General features: G+C 40.7%; 1 long non-coding RNA gene across 2 annotated transcripts in view; it reads left to right on the forward strand.

The window, feature by feature from the left end:
* Window positions 1-23,888, forward strand: part of LOC135446160 (uncharacterized) — a 434,639-nt gene that overhangs the window by 276,431 nt on the left and 134,320 nt on the right. For both annotated transcript variants that reach the window (XR_010439680.1, XR_010439681.1), the window contains one exon: window positions 15,576-15,688. This is a non-coding gene — a long non-coding RNA (uncharacterized LOC135446160). The remainder of the gene's footprint in view (window positions 1-15,575; window positions 15,689-23,888) is intronic.

The following is a 23,888-nucleotide window of genomic DNA, read 5'->3' on the forward strand; positions in this document are numbered from 1 at the left end:
GAATATAGCAGTGCTGATATTTGCTGCTCTGCAGCCTGAAAGTACCTGTAAATTCACAGGCAGGGGATGCAGCTGAGGCTGTGGCTGCTTCTATCATGAATCCAATAATATTTCCTGGGCTTTTTCCCCAGGTGCTGCATATCTTTCCTCCCCCAAATATTTGTATCCTAATATGCTGAAAAAAGTGTTTTTGGATGCCAGTGCATCTCAGGGGTGGAGAGGGGAGGCAGCAGAAGCAGATTTAAAACTCAGTATTTGGAAAATGAGTAGAAAACAGAAATGAAGACCTTTATGATTTTCCACCATTTAAAGTCCAACTTTTTTTTTTTTTTGGGTACACCCTAGAATTGTGCAGCTTGTCCCACATTAGTGGTGCCTTTGTCAACCTCAGAACATTACAAAAAGAAGTAAATAAACACCTAAACACCTGCATTAATCAAGGAAAGAAGTCCAGGTTTGAATATCAATGTTCCCCTAAGAGTTTCTGGGGTTCCTGTGTGTTCAGCACCCAGGGAAGCACCCGCTGGCTGCTGTTCCTGTAGGAGGAACTAATGAGGGGAGGAGAATTCACACCAGCTAGAATATATTGGTCAGAAACATGGCTTGGTCTGTGCCACGTGGTCTGAGTATGAAAAAAATCTGAGTTTACAGCCCCTTCTTCTTTGAGATTAATCAAATCTGAGGCAGCATGAAACTACTGGATCTGAGAAAACAGATTGTAAAAACTGATATTGCTGGTTTTCATGGTAAAATTTAATGCATACAGCAATAGTGCACTCTTAGAGAAGACTAAATTGCATCTCTTTGGGTTTAAAGAAAAATAATTGTTGGCAAACTTTGTTTTAAACTAATGTTCTGAAAGGCAGGTGGAAAAGGGCTAAAAGAAGATGGTAACAGTTTTGGTGCCCTGCTAAGAAGAAGTAGGTTTAGCAACCTGTAGTAGCACAGGCAGGGAATACAATTGCATCCCCAAAAAATCTCTGTGGGCTCCATCCTGACCATGTGGCCTTGTTGTGTGACAACTCCACTTGCCAGGCACAGCAAACAAACAGAGCAACACTGCACCCTTTTCAGGTTTAAGATATTATTACAGCTTGTGAATAAGATTCCCAGTATATGGACATGACAACTGTGAAAAACTGTAATTTAGGACGTGGAGTATTCTCTTTCTGCTTTTATGTGGAATTTCACTTTAATGCGATGTAAATGACAGTGAGAAATACATTCATAGAATGTTAAAGCCTTCCCATTAAAAATTCTGTATGCATTTTATATTCTAATTCATGTACAGTCAAAAACCCTGATAAAATCATAGTACTGATTTGACTGCTGCACTTATCGTATTAATGAGGATACTTTATGCCTTTTGAAAATTGGGATATAGTCCATTATGTGATTGTGAGTGATGTGATTGTATCACACCAATTTGTTATTCAATCCCACCCCTCCCTTCAGTCAGCTTTGTATATAGGAAGAGCCATTGGTGAGCATGTGTGGAGGCAGGAAAACCTATATTTCAAATTACTATTGTTTTCTTTATTAATTTACCTGTTAAACAGATTATGTATATTTTTTCCAAAGCCTGGAATTTACTCAGACTCCAGAGAGGGATTCACAGAGGTATCCAAATTGCCCAGAGGAGCCCCAGCTCAGGCTGGCTGAAGGGGAGATGTGCCTAAGCCAACTCTCCAGCTTTCTGGATGTGTGTGTAATGTGAAATTCTGCTCCCAAATGCCATGTTCTAGATGAATCCTCATGGCTCTGCACAGTCACTCCTCAGGCTGATTCCCTTTGTTCTCTGCCTGTCCCCCTCCACAGGCTGCACAGGGAGAGGGGTGTCTTATTTCCATTTTTTAGACAGGGAAAGTTAGATGAGAAAACCCAGTTTGCTATGGCTGCAGTTTAAAAATCCTGCCTGACTCCTCTACAATATCAGGAGGTTGGGGACTGTAAACAGAATTTCTGTTGTTGGTAACATCTTTATGTTGAAAGTGGTTTGTTTTAATATGTTCATGTCTTCTCTTAGCTAGTCCCAATGTGCTTTGGCCTTAGGAACACTCTTTGTCTTTGTGGCTTTCTCTCCTGGCTTTAAGTCCATGGAAAATATTTCACCTTGATGAAGAGAAACTCCACCTGTTTTCCCCTTATCCCACTCACCCCTGTGAGGGTTTCCAGACTGAGTATAACTCCTCATCTCCCATGAGGAAGAGCTGTAAGTTCTCCAAAACCCAGTAGCTGATCTGTGGTAGTCATGTCTCAGAGACTTCTTGAAAGCCGCATTAAAACCAGAGAATTAAATCTCCATTCTCATGCCTTTCCTGCCATCTATCCATTAAATGGTTAATTCTGTCTACAATGATGGACTCTGTCATTAACTTGTCATGAATGTTGTGTTTTTATGATGCTGCCATCATCACTCAGTGTCCTGTTGCTGCCTGTAGTTTTTCTGTATATTATTCTCAGTTTTACTGCCCAGTCCATTTTTATGTTTCCTATTTTTATAAAAATGTCTTCCTGCTGACTTAAACTTCTCCAAGGTGGAGTTGCCACATGCTACAACACCCATCCCACTGGCCTGTTTGTGAGAGCTTTGGAAGAAAAAATCCCAAGTCCCTGCCTTGCTGTCTCCTGTTTGGAATTTCTGCCCTTGTTAATGCAGGAACATGACTCCAGAGGTTTATCAGAGTGTGTCCTCATGAGTTTGGCTGCCAGTGTCAATCAGTTTGTGCCCATAGCTGTGGCAGTGCAGAGGAATGGCAGAGGCCGTGCACATGTGTGCACATGGACATGTGTGTGCAGGAGGTATAGAGCAGTGCAGGGCAAACACACTGTGCTTTGAAGTGTCCTTTTTTGGGGGCGGAGGCAAGAGATATTTAAAGGTCAAAGGGAAGCATTAATAGTGTTAGATAAATTTTACCCTATTTAAATTCAAAACCAATAAGAACTTCATACAATCTTTTGGACAAAGCCTGCAACATTCTAATCTCTGCAAATCCACTCTGTACTGTTCACTGCTCTTCTTATTAATCAGTTCTACAGAGCTGTACTCCTCTCAGTGCTGTTACACACACTGCATTTTTATTCTCCAGCTTGGCCTTTTCTGTATTTTTGCTTCGTCTTACATTCAATTACCCACAGCCTGGTTTGCAGAACAGGGGGCCATTGGGGGCTGCATTTAAGCTCCAGCCCATTATGTCATCTTGCTTCGTATATTTTACTCTGATCTTTCTTAGGATGAAACTCATTTATGAATCTTTCTGTGAAGAAATTATGTGCCTTCTTCTGCAGGGTCTGAAATTTGCCTTCTCAATGCCTCTGTTATTAAAAGAACAAGAAAATGCCCAACTTATTTACATGTTGGATCCTGGTACTTACACCTATTGTTGCAGTTTCCAGAACACCAAGGTATTCTAATTATTGTTGCTCTATTTGATGCTTTCATAATAGTATTTAGTGTTCCAAATCCAATGTCTGCTTTCTGAGGAAGCCTTTTGTGTTCTTTGTTATATATACTTTCAAATTCATTTGAGAAGTCCATCTCCTTTCCTTACCTGTGAGCTTGACAAGCGTTCCTGGAACTGGAAGCTGTTTGCCCAGTGAGAGTTCTCTTTGAAAAAATCCCCAGCTCAGAGCTTATGACATTTGATGAAAGTCTTGGTCACTCTTTAGGGATGGTGCCTGGGATTGAATTTAGAGCTGCTCAGAACTGTCTTGCTTTTTATGTCATTTCCACAATTGCATTTGAATTACTGTTTCTGGTGAAGATGTGTTAAAATCAGGATATATTTATAGCCTTTCATATGCATTCATAAATATATATAGTAAAAAAAATACATGTGTATGACACACTAATTATTTACATTTATCTGTAGGTATTAATAGCACACAGTCATTGTCTACTGAATTTTGTTGCAATAATAAGAGTCATGTGTCACCAACCAAGTTTTTTTGCCAGGCCTTTTTGTCCGTAAATTCCATCTATGACAAAATTCATTTGGAAAATTGCTGGTACTATTTCCTTCTAGCATCAAATTTTACTACTTCTTACTTTTTCCTGATCCCTGGTTTTTTTGAGATGTTGGCTGTGATTTTTCTCTCAGGATTCTTGCTTCATCTTCTGCTTGGCAAACTGGAAGTGTTTGCCATGTTTTGATTGGGTGATGTAGGCACATGTTGGTGGTCATTTAATCAAATTAACATGTTCAGATATTTAATCCTTAGAACTCCAGCTAAAGTGGGATTGAAAGCAGCATAATCCCTGCAATTGGCCAGCTTCTGGACTAAGGAGAGGGAGTAATGTTTGCTATGTTCAGTGTGATTTCTGTAGTGTCCTATACTGAACTATACACAGACACACAGATTTTAGAATTAAGAGCTGCATTAGGTACCAAGAAAGAAGGAAAAAGTCCCAGCCATGATGCATTAGAAGCCTTGTGCTGGAATTATAGAAGGATTTCACAGATATAGGAGCCAAGCAAATCCTTAGCTTTTAATAGTATAAAACATAGTAAAAGCTGAAAGTTCATGCCAGTCCTTCAAAATAATTGCCTTTAATATTATTATTGATCATGTAGTAGGAGACACAGCCTGAGTGCTACGAGGATTTCAAGGGAATGCTTTACAGCTTAATTATGTTTCCCTGGGAGATTTAACATAATTCAATTTATTTTCCCTCGTGTTTCATCAATCATTATATGAATAGAAAGGAGACCTGAGCTTCATTTCTAAGTGAATTCCTGTAGATTCAAGAACTTTTGACAATATCCATATTGGAGAGAGGAATGCAGCACACCTTCTGTGGGGGAATGAACCTGCAAAGCCTCCAAACAGCGATGGTGAACTTGCTCGTTATTGTTGGTGGATTTTCTGAGGACAAACTGTTGATGCTCTATGGGACCTCTGTAAACCCAGCTGGGCAACAAGAAGCCCTCTGAAGTTGGGCCAATTAATTCTTATTAGTCATCTATTTCTGACGAGATATTTGATTTGGTATATCAGATGCACATGCATTTTCTTTTTGTCTCCAGAGGGTACTGATGAATTTAGTTCATTTTCTGTACAGTAACCTGTTACAGAGTAAGTTACAGGTAGGATTGAATCTTGCCATTGCTGGGTACCCAGCAGCCTCTTCATCTCCATTTTAGAAGCTGCCAAATTATTCAGGCTATTCATCACACGCTCCCAAAGCACCCATTGAAATGAAATGGAGATTGTTTTTTAGGCCAAAATGGGAATCACCTGAGAAGCTCTTTCTGTGCAGTGATAATTGTGAATGTGTTTTATGCAAGGAAAATCCTGCTGTAAGACAGTCCACATATTTTGCTGATACTGATGTGGTACAAATCATTGCACTGGTTCTGTTGCACCTCTTGGGGCCTCTCAGTTGCTGGGAGGGTGAATTTTGGGGGGCTGGTGGGGGCAGGAGCTGTGCCAAACCAGCCGAGGGAGCGCGGCCTGAGAAGCCTCAGCCGTGGCACAGGGAGGGAGAGGAGCTCCCGTTCCCTCCTTGCCTCACCTCTGGGCAGCAATGGCAGGAGATGCTCTATTGCTGGGGGTTGGATGAAGGAGCTTTTAAAAAAATATCAAATAAGTCCAGATCTGAGTCAGTGACTTTTAAAATGAAAGGTCTGCTCTATTACTGTTAATGGGCAGGCTTTCATAATTCTTTGCTATTAGAGTACTAACTCCCTCTTTTCAAAGCCTTCCTGAACCTCTCATTGTCCAGCATTTGTATCCCTCACTTTAATGAGTGCTAAATAAGAATTATATAAGTATTTCAATAATTCTCACTGGACAGTTAATTAAGCATCACTGACTCTAAGGAGCAGTCAGCTATTACCTCCTTTTACAGACAAGTGCTTCCACAGACACAAAGGGAAGAGGTCAATTTAAAAAAAAATGATGTGTGGATTAGTAATCTTTCTCCGTAATAAATGATCTGGCTAACAAGCTGAAACAGTGAAATAAAAACTTGCCTCTTTTTTTCTCTTTTTTTTTTCTCTTTCTTCTGTTCCCTCATTTTTTCGATCCAGTCTCTTGTGTACCTTCAACCTTCTCTCATGCAGGAAATGAATTCCCTTTAACTTTTTAGGGCCTGAATATTTTGAACTAAAGCTCTCCAAATTTGCTTCCTTCAGAAGATGGCGTGGGACACGGCCCTGCCCAGTTTTTCATCGCACATTCTTTTTTAACAGCTTCTGTGTTTTCTCCTGTTTGATAGATCCTACCACAAACTTCAACTAGAGTGAGTGCAAAGGACCATAATACCAGTCTTACACACAGGGTATTTTATTAAGTCCAGCAGTTAAAAATGTACAAAGTTCCTTGTAATAATCCATTCATTCTGTTCTCGCCTGATTCTTGGAGTAAGCCTGCACAATTATTCAAATCCCAGCTTTTAGCTACAGCATACACCTCGCCATGGGGCTATGCCTCTGTAATCTTGCTTTGGTCTTGCATGTCAAATGGAATTAACTCCCATAAGAAATGTATGCGAAGACAACCCAAAGTGTCTAATCCTGCTGCTGTCTTAAATTTCTGAAACTCAGACCTGTCATCTTTTTCTATAGCTTTGTTGAAGTTCTCACTTATGCTTCAGTCCATCCAAAGATGAAGTTTAGGGAAATTAGCATTTTTATGTATTTTTCAGTGGTGCACTCCTGTGGCCTTTTCACGTGTTCCCTTTGTGGAATTATTTTTTCCCCGAACCCGAGCCGTGTTTCCCACCCTGCGAGCGCCTGGCGGAGGTGGATCCGGTTGCTTTTAGCCGGCAGTGTCCAAGTTTAAACACACAGGGCATTTTGGTGCTCACGCGTGGAAATAATGATATCATGATGAATACACCTCAGCAGCTCAGCCCAGCTCCTCACAAACCCTAATTCTGCCTGGATTTAATCTGCAATCGCGGCGCTTTCTTCCCGCATAAAGCTGGAATTAGCTGTGCCCGGTGTGCCCGTGCTGTTTGTGTGCTGCACTCGGAGCGGCTCGGCTTTCCCAGCAGCATTCCCGAGCCTCGCTGCTGTTCTCTAGGGGGCACGCTTTCAGATTGCAGACCCAAAATGCCTACATTATACATAATGAAAGGGAGGCAAAAGCACAGCATTATCAGAGAGAAACTTAATTTTCCACTTATTCAATCAAATATCAACCAGATCTGATTAGGGGTGGCCAATTTTAGATGAACCAGGCAAAATACATTTACATAGGGGGTCCAGTTTCAACATAATTTCAGTAAAAAGCAATTACAAAATTACAGTCAGATGGAAAGCTGGTTCTTCTGGGTGTCTTGGCTAAGTGAGGTTGGAAGGGTAAAACTGTAACTTATTGTAGTGGATATTTAATAAGTGGTAAAGCCGCAGCACTCTCCACTTGAAAGTTAATTAAGGCCGTGGAATGACCATACTTGTACAGCAAATATGTTAATGGGTTGGCCATGGTAACTGTCACAACAAAGCCCAATGAAAAATAATGGCTTTATGCAATGTTTTTGCTGATTGTTACATATTTTTAAAAATGTTCTTGTATTTTGTTTTGCGTTGTTTTTGCGATTTGTTGCATCTTTAAAATAATGCTCTTATATTTTGTTTTGGTTTTGCTGTTTCGAGGAGTAGTGCAGTAGCATTTAATTTAGGAACTGCTTAAAGTGATTATTAGAAACTAAGACAAATACTGAAATGCAGATAAAGGTTAAAATATTTGCTTATGTACTGGCACTATGTAAATGTCAATAAGTCGTGCATGTCGGGGAGACTTTCTCTTTATTTAGTTTTTTTAGACAGGCTGTGTGATTATTAGAGTGTCCAATTCTTCTCAGAAAGCTCGAGCTAATCCTTTGTATATAGTATTTCATTTATGAGTGTAATTGCTGTGTTATTTTGGTGCCGTTGGATAAGTGAATGCAGTGGCACACAGACTATCAATTGAGTGGCGTGCTTTAAGTGGATTAAATCTTAATTTTCCTCTAAGAAGTCTCCTCATTCAGAGTATGGTCAGTTCTGGCCTTCAGGGCTGATTTTGTGTGCTCAGTTCCCATAAATTTTGAACTTTTTTAACAGCCCATGTGAGGATGGGGCAGGGGAGCACGACTTCCCCCCTTATTTCAAGAAGCCTGGGGACAGTCTAACAAAATAGTGGAGAGTTAGGAGAAAATGAAAATTCTCCATCAAACTCTGCCATACCCAGAGAAATGTGATCAGGTGGGCAAGTGAATGGCCTGTTAGGGGTAACTAAGAAACCTGGCAAAGAGGAAAGTATCTTAAGAAAATATGGAATTATGGAGGATGGATGAGATGGGAGAAGGAAAAAAGTGTGCTTGGAGGGTAAGGAGTGATAGCACAACAGAAGAGGAAAATGCGGTGCGTGTTTGCAGCAGCTGAAGGAAAACCCAAAGAAGAAGGGAAGGAAAAGGTGGGAATATTTCCAGGTCATCCTGTCAGTGCAGGGGAGTGAAAGGAGGCCTGGCTGTTCCAAGGATCAGGCTGGTGTCAGCTTTGCTCAGTCAATGAGTGATGGGTGCCAGCTCCTGTGTGAAATCAGGAGCTGGACTCCCATCCCAGCACACACACTGCAGTGCAGTGTGAGAGATGAACAGCACTTGTGTGTGGCAATTCCAGCCAAGAGCAGTAGTAAAAATGTGGAAGACTCATCTGAAGTGGGAGAGCCATACCTTGTAAAGGTTATTTTGGCTTGGGTGTCCCCAGTTGGCAGCTGGGAGCTGTTGCAGTGTATGATAGCCCCAGCTGCCTGCCCAACCTCTGGTTATCCAGTTAACAGTTAAAAACTAGCTCGGTCTCTGGAGTTCTTCCCTCACCACCCTTTACAAGGTTTTGTTGCATACTTTAAAAAGGCTCAGACAAACTGATGTCTCTCTATGCTATCAGGTGGGGATGCCCTGGAGTTCCTCCCATGCATGTGTCTCTTATCTAAGTAAAAGGTCTTTGGGGAAGGTGCTGTCTCTTAATCCATGTTCCAGGACGAGTGTCCCACTTTTGCCTGAGTTCTTGAGATGCCAGTGAAATACAAATAATGATTGCAGCCATGCATGAGTGATTCAGTTCTGATTTTCTGAAAAAGTGTTCCATTTTACTATCTCATTCAAGAGCATGAAAGCAAAAATAGGCCATTTTGAGCAAATGATGCATAATCATGGACCTTAAACACCTTAGCACTGAGCTCATACCTGAGGGAGGTTGGAATGTGCTCAGTACTTTCTCAAGAGATATCCAAGTTGGTGTCAGATGACTTGTGGATTCTTCTGGAAGTTATGGAAATGTATAATGTGTCTGTGTTTTATTAACCCAAATATTTTTGCATATAATTACTGATTCAATGATTCCACTTTGTTTTAAACTGGAATATGTAAGTCCAGAGTGCCTCACTGGAAAACTTTAAAATATACCCAGTCCTCCTGAAGAATCATTTTAAAATAATCCATTATCTTATTTTCAAAGAATTCACATGGCAGGACAGGCTTTGGGTTGTTCTGAAGGACAAAACACATCCTGAGTAGCTGCTTGAATGAGAACTCCAAAACAATTTCCCTAGGGCTGATAATTTAGACAATTGAATTCTATTCTCCATAAATACCTTAAATATCCTAGACAAGTGCTAATGCCTCTGTTGTCTTCTTTTTGCTGACTGCGTCCCTCCTGGTCTTTACAGCAAGACCTCTGAACAATGTGCTGGGGAATGGAAAGGTGCAGGGAGCTTGGGCAATAATATTTTTGCAGTCCACTGAAAGAGAATAATGTTTGTCTTTGCAACTACCCTGCCTTCACTCCTGGCTGACAGTTTCTTAGATCAGTTTTTGTGTTGTTTTCTCGTGTGGTGAAACTTTTGCAGCAGTGTTAAGTCACCTAATTTTTCATATTTTGCCTTTTCCTCCCCTGTTCTTTTCCTTCCCACGTCAGCTCCAGAGCTGCAGATTTATTCTGCCCATAATCAGTTTCTGAGTCAGTTTGGGTGACCTTGACTCTGGCTGTATTTTTGTGACTTCTGTCTTTTCTCTCATCCTCTCTCAGCTCTGCCTGTTTCAGGCTGTAAGTCTCTACCTCTCCATAGAATTTTTCCATACAGGATATAGCCTGAGGTATTGTTGTTTAATATTCTAATAAATGTGTGCCTAAGTATGAGTGTGTCTGCAGTACCAGAAATACCCCAAAATCTTTCTGGGCTTGTGAGATGTCAGTCTTTTGCTTGAAACTCCTTACTCTTGGAAAGTTTACTCCTGCAATGTCTGAGTTTTGGTCTGAACTGGAGAGCTCCAACCACTCACATGAGTTTCTCTGTGCCAATGAAGCAAATGTGTTTTAATTTTGGGGAAAGAAAACACCAGGCCCTAATAAAACCAAACCCAAACCTCCAAACTTTAGTCCATATGTGGGGTTTTTTTATTCTTTCAGAGTTGCCCGTTTGTTTGCTTTTTATTGAGATTGTTTGTAAAACGCACTCACAAACTTTGATTCTGAGTTGACTCTCCAAGGCTTGCTTTCTGTTCTGTATGTTCTTGAATGTTTACATTCTCCCCGCTCCAGCATCTGAATGTATCAGCCTGGTCTTAAGATGATGGTCTCACTTTCAAATGGGAGTATCAGAAACACTCAGCACTGTGCTAGCAAGGCTCACAAAGCCATTTGAAATCCTCTGATAGAAGCTATCTATTCTAATTGCACCAAGTACTGTTATTAATGTCTCCAGCCTCTCCATTCTGTTTCTGCTCAAGCCATGCCCAGGAACAATTAGCTGTTTGTTTGACCTGCATTACAACATCATCTCTCCATTATGATAACAGTGGAGTGACTAAGAACAACACATAATCTTCAGATTTAATGGGGCAGAAGACTGCAAAGGGCCAAACCCGTCTTGATGAAATGCCCTCAAGTCAGCAACTTTATGCGGAGGTGGATGTGGCACAGTGTGATTTCTGTGGCTCTGTCTGATTGCTGCACAGAAATCCAGGACTGATACCAAGGCCACTGCAGCAGATTAGTCAGAAACTGCTGTTGAACATAGGAAATACTATGGGGAACTCAGCAGCTCAATCTCTGCTGTCTTTAGGGAAGAGAAAATTATTTCACCCCATCTGTTGGTGTGCATGCAAATGAGAAACATTCCCTCTTCCTAAAATTCCTTGTGTGTGCACAGTGTTCACCATTAATGCTACCAGGGCAGGGGCTGTTGCTTTGATGAGGTGATCAGGAGCTGGCTGTGATGGGGCACTCAGTGGATGGACATAACACCAAGGACAACACAGTGCAGAATTCTCTGAGTAGAGCTCTTGGGATGGCACCCTGTGAATGAAACTGCTTCTTGCCTTATACAGGCTGTGTTTGTAGACAATAACCTGCAAACACATTATATTCTGAGAGCTGAAGTCTAAAAATGCATATATTGGTCCAACAAATAGCATCACATTATCAGTTTTATTTTTCTGCTTCTATTGAATGCAGAACACGTGCTGCTAAGAAACAAAAAGGACATGCATTTATTTTCAGGCAAAGGACTTTGCAACCACTTGGGAAGAATATTCTTGATTGAGAACCAAAACATTCCATGATGCTTAACAAACCTGCAAATTGAAAAATCAACATCTGCCCTGTGTAGCAACATAGCAGGAGAAAGACCTGAAAAATTCAAAATACTCTTTAAATTTTGTTTCAGAGCATTGATAAAATTACTATTCTCTGAATTAAGGCTCAGGCTGGTTTTATATGGTTGTGTGGATGGACAAAATATCCTCCTGCACTTGGTGCTGGATGGTCCCAGGAACACGGAGCTGTCTCTCCCTGAATGCTCCCACAGTGGCATCTTAAAACAAATTAAATCACTGAGGATGACCTCAGCTGTCCAAGCCCCACAAGTCCTGCACTCCCAGCTCCCTTCCTGATGGAATGTAGGAGTTTTCACCGGAGCAGCCAACGGAGGCGAGCGGAGCACAGTCCCTGTTCAGACAGAGGAAGGCACTGCTCTAAAGGAAACACAGAAACCTGTGATTATGCACTTACTGCAGTGCTGCCTGCCTGCTCAATGGCTGGGAATTTTTTTGCTGTTTCCCTTATTTACATATCACAGCCATGTCTTTATAAAGTTACTTTAATAATTTATTAGATTGATCTTTTCAGAAATCTGCCCAGGCTAGGTGTCATTAGGAAAAGTTATTTCAACTTATTTAAAGGTTTGTACCCGGGTAGGGCATTTACCTGCCTCACTGCTGATATTCTAAAAATACCTCCATGTCCATACTATTATCCATTCTTCACGTCCAATTGCTCTGTTATGGTAATAGTCAGAAGCACACCATGTAGTAATTACTTACAGCTGACTTAAGAAAAGAATATTCAACTCCCCCACTGTTCCACTAGAAGGTCTTTATGCGCTATTAACTCATTCCTGTTTATTAATACTCTACTGGTAATTCTGGCTGCTGCTTTTTAGGTTTGTAATAGGAGGACTATTAAACAGCAATTATTGACCATATGGGTTAGTGGATATTTGTGGTGGTTGTTGGGTGGTTGGTTTTTTGTGGGTTTTTTATGTTTTTTAATGTTTTTAGGTTGTTTTTAAGGAGCCACATCACAATATAGTGGTGCAACTTTACATCTGCCTGGGATTAACAACTTTGGCAGTGTTCCCCACCTAGAAAATGCAAATTCTGTATTCCAGAAATATCTGAAGCTGTGAAAATACAGAGCAATTTAAAAAACATGAAAACACTGTGCCAGACAAAGTGAAAATATTTTTTTCTTTTCTCCAGCAGTGGGGATAGGGTTTGAATTATTTTCTTTGGGGATTTTTTGGTCTCTCTGTTTCACTTTCTTTGACTTTTTTTTCCCCCCATTTTATTAGTTTTTGTCCTAGAATTTTGTAATGGTCAAGTGTAGATTTCAAACTAATCAAACTTCTTCTAGAAAAGTGTGAATGATAGCACTTTTAAGAACCAGAAATTTGCCTTCCTCGGTAAGCTTGCCTAGTGGGAAGATTGAGGAGAGACAAAATTACAGCAATTATCTTTCAAATAGCTGGGCTGAAAAAATGGTGTCTTACCCCCCTTTTCCTCTCCTGCCTTTTTTTTTTTCCCTTTATTTTTTTTTAATAATTTTAAAATCCAACTGCAGTTCCTGCCTTTGCCAGCAGCAAATAGCTGTCAGTCACTGCACTGATGATTCCTTTTCCCACTGCTATGCACTGGGAAGGCCAAACCAGCCACAGTTTTGGCAACCACTCGCATTGTGGTGAGAAAATAAAAGACTTCAGCAGGGAAAAATATGTAGCAGCAGTGAGAAAAGGTAAACATGAGTGTGGGATGTGGTGAAGGAGAAAAGGGATTTGGGAGGTGAGTTGATTTTAATGCAAAATTACTGGGCTGTGAACAAATGTTTTGCAAAATACATTCTCGTTTCTCAATTCCCTTTGGGGTTGTCCCTAACACCACTGAAGAAGAGTCAAACTTGGAAAACCAATTACTTGTATTTGCCACTGACATGGCTTTTTTCTAGAATTTTCTTAATCCCTTAATACTCTTCTTACACTTTCTTAGTGCTCCTACTTGTGTGTGTTTGACTTGGATTATGAGTCTCAGCTGTGTCACTGTGGTCCTCTGAGCTGCTGACCAGTAACAGCTCCATTTAGACATAATTGTGGGCACAGTTGCTTCTGGGGATTGTTGTGTAGTTGTAAAATCTCTGCAATACTAAAAAAAGTCAAAAATAATAATAAAGTCAAAAATAAATATTTTGCAATTTGAAATCTACTGCTTTATCACTGATTAAGCACTATTTTTGTCTTCCTTTATTTTTTTTATTTCCCCTTGTTTTTTACATTGAAGTTCTGTCTTGGGCTAACAAACCAAATTCTTGTGTGATGTGTCACACACAATTATTGCCTGGAAGGTGTATATTTTTTAGAAAAACTCCTGTGCTTTTAGGTCCCGAATGTTTTAGTGATGCTTTTTTCCCAGGTGGCGAAGCTGAGAGAGGAAAAACCGAAGGGATGTGTTCAGTAGAGAAGGATGGGGCTGCTGGAAGGTGGGAAGTCCTTGCTCACAGGCTTTTACCCCTGCCTTGCCTGGAATGGCTGCACAGCACTGGCAGGAATCTGCTGAGGGACATTAGACAAGGGGGCTGAAGGTATAAAAAGGTGACATTGATTTTATTGCTCAGAAATATGGGCCAGTTAATTTTCTTTATGTGCCTGGCATCTTGGCCACGCTGCAGGATTATTTTTTTTTTTTTGCCTGGTGTAGTTTGTTATTTAAAATTGCTGTTTAGTAGGTGGAGGTGTCATTTCAAGTTGGGAATAAAGGATAGCTGGGAGTCCTGAGTGAGATGGCCCTTGGTGTCCAGCAGGACTTCACTGGCTTGACTCTCTCATCTCCAAGTCAAACCTGCTCTGAAATAATTGCATATTAATAAGAGAATGCTCCAAAATTTTATTCTGGTACTGTGAAATTGCAGATGAAAACTGGCTCTGCTGCTGACATGTAGCTTAGGCTGGGAAATGAGTAGAGCATGATATTTGCTGAGAAACTGGAGTGGAGGAGCAACCCCTGACCATGCTCAAAGAAAAACGTTGTGCAAGTGATTCAGCTCTTCCCTCTCTTGCAGGGGAGAGATTAGAGGTGCACCACTTTGTCAGTTCATCTCCTTAGCTCATCATATATTATTTATTACAAGGATTTGGTTTCCTAAGCCTGTCGTCGTCTTTTCTCTTAAGATACCACTATTTGATCTTGAGGGCTTATTTTTTATGATGATGGTGATTATGATTATTATTATGTACAGGTATGTGGGGAGGGAAGGATTTTGAGCAACAGCAAAACCCAAGCTTTTAAACATATGGGCTGTCAGTGTTTTTGTCTTGTTTTGGCACTTTTTGCACTTCATGCTAATGGTGTGACTGTGGTTGGTTTAAATACATCTGGGGTCCCTTGGAGCCTTGATTGCAGGAGTTTCCTGACTCTGCTATAATTCTGTGCATGCAGGTTCTTAACTAAACTGGCTTAGACACCTTGAATTCATTTGCAGGATTTGAAAGATAAAAGAAAAAATTGTTAAAAATCCTATCAGCCACATTTAATTCAAAAAAGTAAAATTTGTCATAGCCGGGGTTTCTTGTTTGTTTGCTTTTTATTTTTATGCCAACCCACCCCCAAAACTTGCAGACTAATGAAAATGTTAACATTTAACCTCGTTCAAGACAGCCAAAGTATTTTCGCAGAGAGCAGGTGCATTCTTGGCATAGCTGGTGTTATAGGGTGGATTCTTCCATTTGTCAAGTGTTCAGAAGAAGCCTTTAATTTAAAAAGAAGGGAAGCCTTGTAGAAAAAATTACTTGTATGGGCTAAAATAAAATTAAAAAATAAACTAGGCAGGAGCAAACTTGCTCATGTGGTTGGTAAACTGAGAGCAAAACTGTCACGGCTTTGTTCAGTTGCTACAGGGACGGTCTGAAAATGTTTGATTAAAGAACTGGACTGTCTCCCCACCTGAGCCAGATGTGAAAAGTTATAAGGAATATCAAATGAAGCTGTAGCAATGTGACACATCCCTGTTTTTCCCTCTCCTTGCCCCTCTCTCCAGGCAGCTCATGACAACAGAGGAAAGAGCAGATCATGGCCCCAAATCCTGCCCTGGAGCTGAGCAGGGCTCAAGGAGTGGCCCCGTGTGGAGAAGCAGATGGAGCTCTGCAAACTGTAAGTGCCTGCTCTGGTACATTCCTTCACAAGCAAACCCCCACGTCTGTGGTAACTGCATTTTTGGGCAGATTCCTTCCTAAATGTTGTTGTGAGATCAGAGAGAAATACTTGCTTTGTAACTGGCTTTGGTCATTCGGGATCTCCCCTTCCTCCCCTGGCTGCCATGGCACCCTTTTGTCCTTCCCCACACTGACTGAAACGTTTTGGGTTCGTTCTTTATACGTTCAGATAAATCTTTTGTAATGGATTTTTGGGTTTTGCAGCTTAACGATATCAAATCCTTCCTAAGATTTATTGTCAGTCTCACTTGACCTGGGGATCAGAACTTAGAATGGTTGATGGAATTTGTTGCAGAATCAGGGAATGTTGTGAAAGTTGCTATTTTTGGTTTCTGTTTTGCTGTATCTGGAGACCACAGATTTTTAAAAAAATGAAATGATAAATAATCTTTTCTTGGGTGTTCAAAACATGATGAGTGTGTGTGTTTCATGAACTTTGCCTTCTGGACAAGCTGATTTGTACTATTCCTGATAAAGAGATGCAAGACATCCAAGGTTTTTAGCTTTTAGAATTTCAGAATTCCTTAAAAAAAACGTTGCCACCTGCTCCCAGTGAAGGTTATAGACTGCCAGAGTGAGAATTTCAGCTCCTGGTAATCAGTTTGCTTTTCACAGACCTCACTGAAGGGTTCACAGCCCCTTTCCAGCCTTGCTGGAGACACTTCTCTGTATAAGCAAAGGAGGAAAATGTGTTGGAGTCAGTGTGGACAAAATATTTATAGGAGATAGGACTGGTGTTGGGCCAGGTCTTCTTGGTAGAATACAGAGTGGGTTTGTTGCCTTCCTTCTGCAAAGCTTTGAGGCTGTCCCACACCTCGAGCTCGGTGGGAGAGGCTGTCAGAGGAGGAGCAGGCTCATAAATGGCATTTCATCCAAAAGGGGCCCAAAGAAATTAAGTTTAGCAAAGAAAACAAGTTTCATCAGTTAAGGCAATAAAGCACAGTCCTGGAGCAAGTCAATAATGCTCAATTGACAGCCAGTCAATATTTGTACTGGATTAACTTTTCAGGGAACGTGGAGATTTCGGGGGGTTTTATGTAAACACTGTAAATAGGCTGGGACACTGCAGTAGGGTTACAAATACCGCGTGTCAGATTAGATTAGGATCACTTCCTGGGAGCAGGATTTCTCCTACCACGAAAGAGACGTTTATATCTTGTGAAATGAACACAGATACAAATTTTTTTGTTTGTCAGATATATTCCAAAATGCAGCTGGGCAGATCTCATGGCAGTGCTGCTCAGAACACTTCAAAGGGCAGCCTCTGTCTGAGGTCAGGCTCGCTCACCTTCTGTCTGTGCTGCGCCCAAGCTGTGCCAGGTTGAGCTGCAATTGAGGTGCCATTGAGGCTCCAGCTTGATTTACAGGAGTACTGTAAAAATTAATTTCAATTCTGAGCCTCATAGAATGTGGAGAGCTATTAAGAAATATTCAGTATTTGTCTTTCTGCTCCTTGGTGAAGAATCAGCCTGAGACATGACTAAAATGTGCTGGTTCTGACATCTGTAACACAAGGTTCAGTCTGTACAAGTCTTCTTTACAATGCTTTGCAGTGGCATTCCTGGCACCCACTTCTAACCAATGAAAAATCCATTTACCTTTTCCAAAACTGGAAGCAAAGTGGAGAAACATTTTGGGAAGAAATTAGTAATTTACAGTGCTTTTTTTAAAGATGTTGCCCTCACATTTCCTGACTGGGCTTCTTATTAGAAAGATCTCAAATCACTGCAAGATTCCCAGTTCTCTAGAAATAATAGAGGGTGATTTGGCCTGTCCTGCCTGTCCCCAGGCAGAAGCTGGCACTGCCCAGATGGGCAAAGCAGCCCAAGTAAATCTGCTTTTATGTGTATGAAACATGTGCATGGCTCTGGTAAAGTCCATGCAGGTAACACTTCACTAGGAACCCTTCTTGCTGGGAAGTAGATTACTGCATTTTATTGTTCTTTCTTTTATTTCTTCTGCCCTTTTTTTTTTCCTTAGAAAAGGTAATTAGGCCATAAACAGAGGTCTGACAACTAATTTTATCTGCAGCAAAATTAATATCGTAAGCAACAGATAATTTCAGCTGAGCAAAATTAAAAAAGATATATATTAATGACATTTTAAAACCAGAAAATCTAATTTTTTTCCTTCTGAACTTTTCATACCTGGCTCTTTTGATATGTGTGGAGATGCTCACTCATTTAGTGAACAAATGTTTTGCCTCTGTACTGTTCCTGCCTCACCACCAGGCCTGGCTGGTGTTGGCCTGTGGTACGAAGTTGCTTTTAATTTCCTCTCTCTTGTTCTCTGGTTCCTTTCAAAGCAGGAATGATCTGAGGGAAAAGACATTGCTTTTCTTACCTCTAAATTTTCATTGACATTAATAGGAGGCAGGTGGCCAAGTCCCTGTGTACAGCTTTGAAAATTTAAGGTTTAACTTTTTTTTTTTTTTTTAACCCTGGGCAGATTCTTACACTGCTGGAGTTGTGAATCCTCAGAAAAGATATTAAATATGCAACCATACCATGTCAGCAGTGCCTAGAGAGTTTATCTACAAAATTATCGCCTACCTTCCAAATCTATAAACCTAAAATATTGATTGGTTAAAAGGTAGTGGATAAAGATTAACACAGCACAGTAGCAGATTACCCTAATCAAATAAAAAGACTATTAACAGAGCTGCTCACAGTTCTGAAGATGTTGGTTTGAAATACAGATGTCTTAACCAAAGTGCTATGTCTCATTTTCTGAATGCATTTTGGAATGCATTTAAATAAATTACCAAATAGAAAGAAAGCAGAGAAAAACTCCGCATGCTCCAGACAGTAAATTTCCATTTATAATAAAATTATTTCATGCCTTTCAGTAAGTAGTTGGAACTTCTAAAGATCTATTCCATTGGCTAGTATGAAGTCAAGCAGTGGATTCCCATCCTACAAGGCTCTATAGGCACATGTGTGATTTTAAACCTGTTAGGTTAATTTGGAGCTCTAAAATCCTTTGGAAAACTGTCCCTGCCTCAGACCAGCACGGGTTCAGGTGGCTTGGAATTTGTCACAAACATTTTATTTAGCCTATTAGCGTTCCATAGGAGTAAGCTACCGGGAATACCACTTGGAAAAGAGCAGCATTTGTCACTAATGCTTTTAGTGTTCGCTGGGAATTTTTATCCAGCCAAAGGCTGAGCTGTGTTTTATCCCCTTGGAAGAATTTCCCATTGAGTGACGGCTGAGCAGGGATTGAGCTAATAACCCATGCCCTGGGTTATTGGAGGCACAGAGACAGAAAGAGAAAATAGGGTGGGTAATGTATTAATTTTCATCAGTTATGGACAATACTATTAAATTACTGACTCTTGTTGAAATAATGTGTCACCGATTAATAATGTCATTTCAGCTTCCCAAACTTTCCTACCTAAAAATTTTAATTCAGAAAGAAAAGATGTGAAAATGTGTGAGAGAGGTTTTGGTGCTCTAACTCATAGGTATGGAGGTCTTTTGTTTTTGTTTGAAATCGCACCTAATTTTAAGTCACAGTGTAAATGAGGTTTTAAAAGTTTTTAACAGTGATGTGGATAAATTTGGAATTAAAATTGAGATCTGAAATGTTGTGTTGCTCCACTTTTAAAAATAAGTTCCCTCCTCATTTGCAATTAAAATGCCTAGAATCTGCATAAAATGTGTGAAATTAGAGATAATTGAAATACAGTAGCTATAAATATGTCTACTCCATTTGAAAAATAAATAAAATGTCCACTAAAAGTGTGCGAAAGCCGTACCCCCTTCTCTTGTTTCTCACATTTGGATCTCTGGCGTTTTTCACACTTTTATAGCTAATTTTTATTGCAAAACAATATGTTACATTTGTAGCCGTTGTGGGAATGCAGAATAGCCCCTGGCAGCTCTGTAAAAAATGGAATGTTGGGAACACGTTTAGAAGAATATAGCTTTCAATTTCATCCCCAGCATCGGTGTCGTGGAATCATATTAAGTGTGATCTAACAAAAACAAAAAGGGGGAAAAAATTATGGAAAATAATTGAAGTCAGCTATTATTTAAAGTATGTGCATTTCCCTGCTTGGATGTTTTCCTAGTGTAAGTTGTTGTGATGTAGTGGTTTTCCAGGAGTGAAACTCGGAAGCCAGGTTGGTGCCATTCCCTGGATGTCCTGTGCTGCTCCATCCATAGCTCTGGGATGAGCAGCCACAGCCAGTGCTGCCGTGGGTCAGGGGGCCCTGGGCTGGAGAGCTCCCATTCTATCCCATTCTCAATTATTGCTCATTAGCCTGGGCTCTGGGGAGTGTCTGCCACTAGAGTGGAGCAGCATCTCACATGCAAATTGTAGAGAGCTTCTCTAACTTCAGTCTTCAAACTCAGAAAAATATTATTCCTATAACATCCTGTGCATCCTTAGTGAAATTGCGCTGTGCTATTCTGTCATTTCCAATGCTGTGCCGTGTTTCAGTTCCTGGGGAACACCAATCGACTCCCAAAGAGCTGCTTTGGTGGGGAAATGAGCAGCTTTTCAACTGCTCTGCGTCCAGCACAAGCACACACAGCAATTTGATGTAATTCACACAAAACTGAATTGAAGGGCCTGGGTGAAGGTTACTGCCCTGGCTCCTCGGTGCTCCCCATCCTGGGATATTATTTCTGGAAGCCCTGCTTTCTGGAGGCGTGCCTTGCACAGAGAATTATGCCAAAACAAAAGAGTTTCCGTGCGGGTATTATCCTGGGGGGAACAGGAATTCAGCAGGTTTTGATGTTGGTGGCTCCTTCAGTAGCTCTCCTTTTCCCTGCTGCAGTGAGTATCACAAGGGACTTTGTTGCACTCTGGCTTGGGAATGTAATATTTTGTTCCCCTACTTTCCTCTTCTCCCCCCCTAAATGAATTTATTAATAAATCACAATACTGTAGTTTTGTCAGAGGTGTGGATGTGTGCTGGACTCAGGTGCCTCACTTCAAATCTTCCACAATTCCTGATTTGGAGATAAGAATTACGAGGAGGAGGCAGATTTCCAGGATGTGTTTGAGGAGTGCTGAAATGTTAATGCATTAAGACTGAAACGGTGGGATTTAAATCGCTACATTGAGCTGCACATAGTACAGAGGGATTGATCCCAGAAAAGTACCAGAGAGGTTGTGTCTCATACAGGCCTAACCACTATGGAGTCATTCTTCAGAGACAGACCAAGCGACAGAAGAACCACAGCCTTACCTGCAAGGTGCCTTTTCATAGGTGCTTTTTTCTCTCCTTTTAAGTTGTCCTCAAGGAAAAATAAGAGCAAAAAGTCCCTGTGCTTCTCACTGCACATCTACAGCACTTCATAAATAATAGTGGCTGTTTTAAAAGCAGGGGACAGGCAGAGGGTTACAATGGATGAAAGCTAGTTAGTGAGTTAGCCAGATAAATGCTTAAAAGAACAGCAGCAAAGATAATCCTGCATTTATTTCTGAGGGATTCACCAGATGACCCTTTTCTGTCTTTCCTGATCTGTGTTTCTTGAGTCAAAGGGCTGAGCAGAAACCTGAAAAACAAACCTGCAAACTTGGGGTATTGCTGTGATTTGTGATTGTGCCTCCTTTGGCTCCTGGGTTCTGTTTCAGAGTATCTCAGTTAAACCTCGTGTCCAGCACGGGGTGGATTGGAGGGAGCTGTGGCAGAGACTCCCTGGCAGACACAGGCACTGGTTCTCTCAAAACTCACTGAGTGACATGTGCAAAATTGATCATTTCAAGAGCCTTTTGTATAACACAAAACTTCAAGCAGAGAACCCAAGGCATTTCCTTTCATCAACCTGGTTCTAATTTGATCAAAGCACGAAAAAATTCAACCCGCCTTATTTCCTGTCCAGTTCTTTTACACTTTACAGCACATTATATATCAGTCTCATATCCCTGAATTTTAAGAAGCAACCAGTTATATAATTGGATCAACAGTTGCCAATCACTCCAGCACAGCACTGCATTATTACTAAGCTGACTATAATTTTGAAGCTCTTTTTTTATTATGTGTATGACTATATTATCACTGTATACATATTAGGACAGCTGAATGAGCCCCTCAAGGAAAATAAGGGTTCAAATAACTTTGAGAGGGGGGAGAGATGAACAGAATTGAGGATTCACCCCTGTTACAACCGTGGTGCCTCATGGCACAGTTCCAGGAGAAAGGAAAAGAACAGTAGCCGTGTGCTGTCTGTGAATCCTGCCCACAAATCAGAAAATTGCAATGCTGCTGAAGTGGGCCATCTTGCATGCTTAAGCAAATTAAAAATCAAATGCATTTTCTGCTCTCAAATGTGATGGATCGCAGAGGAATTTTGCAACATGTGAGTCTTTAAATCCAGTTCCTTTGCTCACAAGGCTCCCTCCTCCCCACAGACACCTGCACACAAGTTCAGAATAAAGCCACTCTGGCTTTGCACTGCTCCTTCCTGAAGAGCTGGGGAGTTGTCATTTGCATGTGACAAAAGCAGGTGCTGCTTCATGTCAGTAATTTGCACAATTATGTAAGAGAGTTAAAACCGTCAGGTAAACAGTAGTATTTCCCCCTGAAGCCCAGGAAGTCAGAGTTCTTTGGAATACCTTGAACCCTGTCTCAGTAGCATCTCCTTAAAGAAAAGTGAGTGACAGCCTGTTAGAAAACTCTGTTTTATGCCATTAATTTACAAATAAGGATTGTTAGTCAAATAAGCATTTAATTCCCAATAGCCTGAATGTTTCAATACCTTGTAGCAAACAAATACATAGAATGTACACAATGGCAAACAAATTACAGAAATATTCCATAGAATTGACATATGAACTCATAACCTCTTAGGTAAAGGTGAATCACTATTGATGGAATTTTTTTATTGTAAGGACCTCCCTCCTTTTTTGTTGTTCTGTGCAATTCATTTGTATGCATTAGCTTGAAAGAATTAAACCTGTAAATCATAGCTTAGACAATAATAATAATAATATAAAGAAAACATTATGATTCTTTCTGGTTTTGCCACTCAGACATTTACCTGCTTCTGTTTTGGCTTTTTCTCTCTGAGAATACACACAGAGTCATGAATATTTGTAGATACTTTTTAGGTATAAATATGTTTTGTAGGAGCATATACATGTGTTTTCAGTGTAGACATTTTTAAAAGGGCATTAATTTCATACATTTTACATATCTGTAGGCACAGGCAGACAAAAGCGTACATGCATAAAAATGTAATGTCTCTCCTCAGCAGTCAGATTCTCTGCCCTACAGGACTTCACCAGGAAAACTCACAAGCAAAATGCAGTTTTAAGTACCTTGCTATAGTTAAAATTGCCCAGTGATTTTTGGAAAAAGTCATGAAATTCAGGTGAAAGTGAGCCTGAATTTGGAAGTCGACGGGGTTTCAGTAGGAGGTTTGGGTGATTGGTTGTTTGTTTTTTGGTGGCGTTTTTGTGGATTTTTTTGTTTGTTTGTGTTTATTTGTTTGTTGGGGTTTTTGTTTAGTTTTGGGGTTTTTTTGTGGCGACCAGCGTTCCCTTCATGTCTTACTTATTTGGTGCCTGGCTCTTTACCCCTGTACCTTGTCCACAGGCTGATAAAATGAAATAAGTGTCTTATCACTTCTGCAGCCTGCTTTACAGTACTGTATTTTTTTTCTTTAGCTATTCCTGCTGTGGTTTTAAGTAATGCAATAAAACCACTTGAGCACCTCCCTTTATAAAGCTGGTTGTTGCATGAGGAGCGTGGTCATCTTCAGCTGCTGCATTGTCCTTTAAAACCCCCCAGCCCAGAGACAAAGCCAGCCCCGCGCAGTTGCTGTGTGTGCAAGTGTATGCATGCAAACAGAACTCAATCTGTTACAAACACAGAAATTGGATCAGCCGAGAAACAAGCCCTGTGCCCTCGTCCTCCCCCTCTGCCCATCCCTAGGATAATAGGAGAATTGAAATTCCTATTTCCAGACTCACTGCAGATTAATATGGTTCAGCATAGATACTTATTTCTCTGATAGTTTCCCATGCATCTTCCCAGTGAAGTTGATAGAAATTACTCCAGCAGAATGCGTAAAGCAGATGTTATCCCATTAATTAGCTCTGGACCTGAGCAGGCTCAAGACTTTTCCATTTTCAGGCCGATAGGAATTGGTCCCAGTGAGCGTGCTCCATATCCACATTTA

Source organism: Zonotrichia leucophrys, chromosome 3 (assembly GCF_028769735.1).
Source record: "Zonotrichia leucophrys gambelii isolate GWCS_2022_RI chromosome 3, RI_Zleu_2.0, whole genome shotgun sequence".
In the NCBI taxonomy this organism is placed as follows: domain Eukaryota; kingdom Metazoa; phylum Chordata; class Aves; order Passeriformes; family Passerellidae; genus Zonotrichia; species Zonotrichia leucophrys.